General features: G+C 37.0%; 1 long non-coding RNA gene across 1 annotated transcript; it reads left to right on the top strand.

Moving 5' to 3' along the window:
• The first annotated feature begins 4,579 nt into the window (after positions 1 to 4,579).
• LOC129412180 (uncharacterized) lies at positions 4,580 to 4,996 on the top strand. The gene is made up of 3 exons (XR_008633598.1): positions 4,580 to 4,643; positions 4,724 to 4,799; positions 4,942 to 4,996. It is a non-coding gene; the product is annotated as an uncharacterized LOC129412180 (long non-coding RNA).
• The last annotated feature ends 1,353 nt before the right edge of the window (positions 4,997 to 6,349 follow it).

The raw sequence follows: 6,349 nt of genomic DNA, 5'->3' as shown, positions 1-6,349 counted from the left end.
ATGGAGACGGCCTATTAGAGCGGAGGGATGTGTGTGTGTGGGGGGGGGTATGATGGTCGCCAACTAGCAGTTGACTTATTAGTGCGGGAGTGCGCTGGGGACTGCTATGCAAATTTGTACCTTCTATAGAGTTCCATGCGGTTCTATACGGCGAAAATGAAAGTATCTGATTTTTGAAACAGTTTGCATCGTCCACAGGTTTTCTTGACTTACATTATGCATTCCGAATGTTCAAATTCTTCACCTTGATGAGTTTATGAGTGCTTTTCGCAAATTTCAGAGACCAGAGATTGGACTACAAATTGCTTTCTAGTTTGCAAGGACATACGTGTTCCAGAATCTGTCAAGTGAGAATCAAAAGAGTTCACTGGCTTTTTATCCAGAGCGATATCAACTTAAGGCTTTTTTCCAATCCATGTAGCACCTCCGATCGGCCGACTCTAACCTCCTCACTCCCATAATCGAGTCAAAGCATCGGCTCGGGTTTTATCGGACTGAGCCTTTGCCGTGGCCTCCCTAATACTCTAGAACTCTCAGGAACCTTCAGGTCAGACCTCAGACGCACTAAACACTAGGGTTGGTATCATTCAGAAGTTGCCGATACGATACATACCTCGATACATCGGCATATCTCGATTGTGCAAAGTGAATATGAAACACAAACATTTTAAGCATCAGAACAGTGAAAATGTCAAACGTGTCGCATAAATGAGTTTCAGGGTTCTCATTCTTTTTCACTGACAAAATTTCAAAACTTTTCCATGACTTTTTCATGACCTAAAGTGAATTTTCCATGACTTTACAGCACCTACATGTGTAGAACTAATCAGACTTTTAGGGCTAAATCTGAAATGTGAACTCTTTCCACTCACCTTATGGTTTGGGATTATAGTTTTTAACATTCAAAATCCTGTCAGTGCATTTATTGTCGTCTCTTTTAAACAAAAGGCACAGACGTTCACAAATAATCAGAACAGACACATGAGAACTTAACAGAACACTGAAGCTATGTGAAAGAGATACTAAAATTCCATGACTTTTCCAAAATTAGATGAGTTAGATTAAAGCTTGGAGACTAATGTAAAAGAGCCAAGAGGGCGGAGTCTGAACGTATAAGAAACACTGTGATTGGTCTAACATATGTCCACACTACAAACTCCACCCTTCGAGCCAGCTGTTTGTATCAAAAACACGTGAGTGATGAGTGATATCACATAGTACTTGAAACTGTAGCATTCACTGAAGGTGACGCACATTTACCCAGCTCACACTCGCATTGCCAAAAAGGACTGGAAACTGTAGAGAATATTCTTGAAAGTACACAAGTTTACCATTCATTCATTTGTCTATTCGTTCTTTTGAATTTCACTGAAGGATGAAAAACAACAAAATGGGAAAACAGTTTGTTATTTCATTATTCCATTTTAGGGTCAAACAAAAAAAAAAATGATTTCAACCTCTATTTCCAATATTTAATGTAAAGTTTATTTCAAATAACACCAATCAAAAAACAGTCTTGGTGTCTATTTCAATTTTGATATTTTATTCTCTCTGGTTTATTTGCCCCGGAAATTCTGCTGTTTAACGTGCTGTGTCAACTCGCTTCCTGTTTGTCGTCTTGGAGTTCAACAATGACTTTCTGAGACGTGACATTAAACGCGTCGCTATAAAAGAAGACGACACGTTTGTCCACAAAATGAGCCCATTACAGCTCTGTCCAACTCTGCATCAGTCCAGCCCTTTGTGTCTTAGGTTTTGTTTTTCACAAAATATTCAAATCCTCATTTCATTTTACATCTTAATTCTATTTTATGTCATTAGGTTCTTTTTTCAGACCAAGAGTTTGTTTTCATACTTGAGGAAGACACTAGTGACCAGTCCAAACTGTCAGATATGAAAACAAACCTGAAAAAAGAACCTTATAACTAGTGCTGTCAAGTGATTAAAAAAAATTGAGAGATTAATTAATTATGGTCTGTAATTAAGTAATCTAATTAATCTCTTTTTTAATCTCACTTAAAAATTGCTGAGAAAAGCTTCAACTTGAGGTATTTTCATTTGAATTCATTATAACATTATTTTCATACTATCATTAACGTTTTTATATAAGTATCACCATTATTATTACTGTTACTAATCTGCATAAATAAACTCAACATTACAACATATAAATATAAACACTCTAGAGCCACATCAGCCCGTTTGACATTGTCATGTGTTTAATGCAGATTTGCACAAGTCTCACAGAAACAAAACTTAAAACCACATGATTCATTTGCATAAACTAAGCGAAAAAAAAAAAAGAAAAAAAACACTCTTGTGCGCTGATGCAGTTCAACTTCTACTAAAGGACACGACTCAGTGGAATATGAGTGTTCTTTCTGTGACAGAGGGATGTTGATGCTGAAGGTGAGTCTGTTGTGTGTCGCGATGTTTTCAGAGATCAGACGTGTGCAGGTTTATCACAGATGCGGCGAGAACGGGAATGAAAATTACAATACAATTCTTTGCGGGAGCGAGCGGAGCAGGACTGCACAGTGCGACTGTGTCCTAACAACACATAAAAACTAATTTTATAATAAGGCAACTCACGTACAGAAACAGTAAAGTTAGAGATTAAAAATAAGATTAACGTGATTAAAAAACATAACGAGCTAAATATGACTGTAATTAATTAATCGCAGTTAACGCGATAATTTGACACCCCTGCTAATAACAGAAATGATCAGAAAACCAAATGAACCTCAATGGACTGTTAATTCCATTTTGCTTCAGTGTGGCAGAAATTTCCACATGTCTTTCTTGCTCCAAACAATTCTGCGATGTTTTTAGTCTGGATCTGGAAGCAGCCACAGCCTAAAACATCCACTGATACAAACTGATGCATCCAGAAACTTAAAAACACACTAGGCAGCAGCAGCAGAACTTCTAGAGCAAATAAACCAGAGAGAATAAAATATCAAAACTGAAAGGCACAGTGACTGTTTTTTTGATTGGTGTTATTTGAAATAAACTTTAAATTAAATATTAGTAATAGAGGTCGAAATCAGTTTTTTTGTTTGACACTAAAACAGTTTTTGGTTCTTAATTGAAATTCAAAAGAGCAACTTGTGCTCGGACCTTTTAGCTCGACTTTAAATCCTGTTCATTCATTGTTTGATTTAGTTTTGACCTGGATATTGAAGTTCCCGGCGCTGCGTCTCTTTGCCCTTGCAGGTGGTGTCTCTAATTGATGGTCGGAGATTGGGAGTAACCTTTCCCTCCTCGGCGTGCAGATTAGACGAGCAAAAGTGGGCGGAGACACGCGTGATGGATGAACCCCTTTAAAACCCAACTGATACGCTCCCGACCATTATGTAAACAAGGCACCCAGTTTTTAATACTTTACGGTGACATTTTCGCACCCGAGTTTGAATTTGCGTTGTTTTTTTTTGTATTAAGAACATGTAAATATATTATAAATCGCGTTAAGCTTGGGGTGAACGGAGTAGCGAGGATGTCCTGGTGACTTCTGGCCCCATGGAAAAGCTAAAGGTGATAAGCGGAACCATTATCCGGCCGATCGATGCAGAGGGGACGGTGATTAATGCGGCACCCGGCCCCGCGTCCCCGAGCCAGACCGCGGGGACCACAGCTGTCCACACGCAAGCTCATCATAATATTTATAGAGCGAGCGATTACTGGTGCTGACTGTGTGAGGGAGAGAACGCTGAGGACTTTATTGGAGAAGCCTTTGATATGTTTATTCTAATTCAGTTTTCCACTTAAAACTTACACAGAATAATGCAAAATGAGTATGTTTACGCTCCCGTATAACTGTTTGTACCTTACATTTAGACTGGACAAAAAGTGGGATAAGTGTTGACGAGTTACACCTCTACATTGACAACAAAAATATTAAATAAAATTCATTAATTCAATCATTTATTTATTTGTTTGAGCCAGGTACAACGAAATTAAAAACAATAACAAAAATAGTGATATGTACATAACATATTTGGGACCTGGTGCTCAAAAGGAGTAGGATGAAGTTTAAAAAGCTTATAAACTGAAAAAAAGGTCTGAGAGGGGTTGCTCAAATTGGAAAAACTAATTTGACAACAATAACATGACTTTTTTTTACATTTCTCTGTCCAGCATGTTTAAATCTTACAAAGGTCACTTGATTGTGGTGGATGTTAGACCTGCAGGTTTTAATCAGGTTGAGGAAACATGACTTTATTATAATCTGTGGTGAGGCTCGTCCCTCTGGAATTCTCCTCCCCAAAACTTTTGGAGGGAAAATTCAAATGTAACAGGACACAGGACAGTTCCAGGAGCAGAGACACACAGTGTGGAGCAGGAGGATTATGAGAACTGATCTGGAGGTGAGACTTTTCAAAGATTTTATCTGCTTCTCTGGACTAGAATGTCGTCATTATTAAAACATGTTTGAAACAAATTGTCTTTGACTGTCCATCTACAAGAGTGTGACAGTTGTACTCAGACTTGAATGTGTTTGTTCCAGAGTCGTCTACAAAACAAAGAGTGACGTCCAGAGCTCTGCTGGAGCTGTGGGGAAGTTCATGAATGTTACTATCTGATGTTTCAGAAAAAAGGAAGATGTTTGAGAACCAACAAAACACAGAGCACAGATGAACAAAGTAAGTAACTCAACTAAAATGATTTTAAAAGAATTTTTCAAAATGAACTTCCTATTGAAACAGTTATGGTGTTTCTACAGGGTGATGTGGCACTAGGAGACTTTATACCAGATGCCCTCCCTGTTACTGCGTTTAGAGGAAGAAAAGCAGCACATGGTGAGTTTTGTTTCTGCAGATACACTTCTAATGTTCTTGTTCTTCTGTTCTGGTCCATTATAGGTACTTTAAATGTATTTAAACATGTAGAACAGAGTAGATCATCAGAATGTGATCATCATGTGTTATTCTGTGTCCACAGAGACCAGAGCTTCTTCACTGGAATAAATCTTCACACTGTCCAGCTCCAAACTGTGTGTCTCTGTACTTGTGCTGTTTGATTCTGTTTAAGACAAAACAGAACTGTGGAAAACTAAACACTGTTTTTTTTTGTATAATTTTACAGAATTAGATCAATTAAATTAAATTATACATACTTATAGATTTCATGATAACATAAGATAAATCTGCATATTCAGCATGATTTGATCAAATTTCATCAACATGAAAAAGTGACGTTCATGTTCTGAGAAAAATATGTGTAGAGAAGATCGAAATAAGTTTCAAAGCCTAAACATCATTTTATTGCATGAAACCGCTTTCCACAACTTTTTTACACAAATCCAGTGACCTTTTTTTTTTTCAGTGTAGAGTCCTTCCCCAGTTGTTTTACATAATCACGTGGTTCACTTTCTTTTCTTTTTTTTTTAATCATCTTTGGAGTGCTTACCTGTCTTTTGCAAAAATATACCCACATATATACAAAAACATATCCACACATACATATACATGTGCACACACATGTACATACATACATATACATACATACATAGATATCCAGTACATATACTCAATATAAATGTTTATACACATATACATACATGCAGAAACATATTTTCGTTTATGGTCGTACAAACTAATAATGTTAATCTAGGCACAAAATGTATCGTTTATGATCGTATAAAATAAACAGTAATGGGAATGAAAAATGTAAGGATTTTTTGTTTTCGTTTATGGTCGTACAAACTAATAACAGCATTGAAGAAGGCACAAAGTTTATAGTTTATGATCGCACAAAATAAACAGTAATGAAAATAAATCAAATGTGGCGAAAAATGTTTGAAATGAGTCTCAAAATGTATTCAGTTTGTCAAAATCCCCTCTTTGTCTTCATGAACCCTCATGTCTCGACTGGTCTTGTGTAAGGATGCACCGATTGAATCAGCCCAAAAAATGTCAGAATGTTTGAACTTTTATTCATACATAGTTGTTCTGTGGTTGTTTTAGGGAAAGAAAACAGCTACATGCCACATTTGGATCAGTGTTGTCTCATTTTATTTTACTTTAAAGAAAATAAATACTGTTGTAATCTCTGCACTGCACGTCAAGTATCAGGAGCAGGAGAAGAACACAGAAGAAGACTTGAGTTTGTGTGTTAAACATGGGTGAATGAAACAAAACACAACTCCACGTCTTTTGCAAAGAGAGACATTCTGGATTCACACTTTGAGAGCTACGGTCCAGCCTAGTCTCAATGAAGAGCTGGATTTTTCACCCTTCCTGTAACTCCCCCTCCGCTCCTAGAAACAGTTTGAACTCTAAAGCCTCCACATATACAGTATCTATGCCTTTTTGTTAATTACCGTATTTTTCGGAATATAAGTTGCTCT

Source organism: Boleophthalmus pectinirostris, unplaced genomic scaffold, assembly GCF_026225935.1.
Source record: "Boleophthalmus pectinirostris isolate CB_2022bp ecotype Guang Dong unplaced genomic scaffold, ASM2622593v1 HiC_scaffold_11, whole genome shotgun sequence".
NCBI classification, from domain to species: domain Eukaryota; kingdom Metazoa; phylum Chordata; class Actinopteri; order Gobiiformes; family Gobiidae; genus Boleophthalmus; species Boleophthalmus pectinirostris.
Note: the sequence above shows the minus strand (reverse complement) of the source record. Positions and strands in the feature narration are given on the sequence as shown.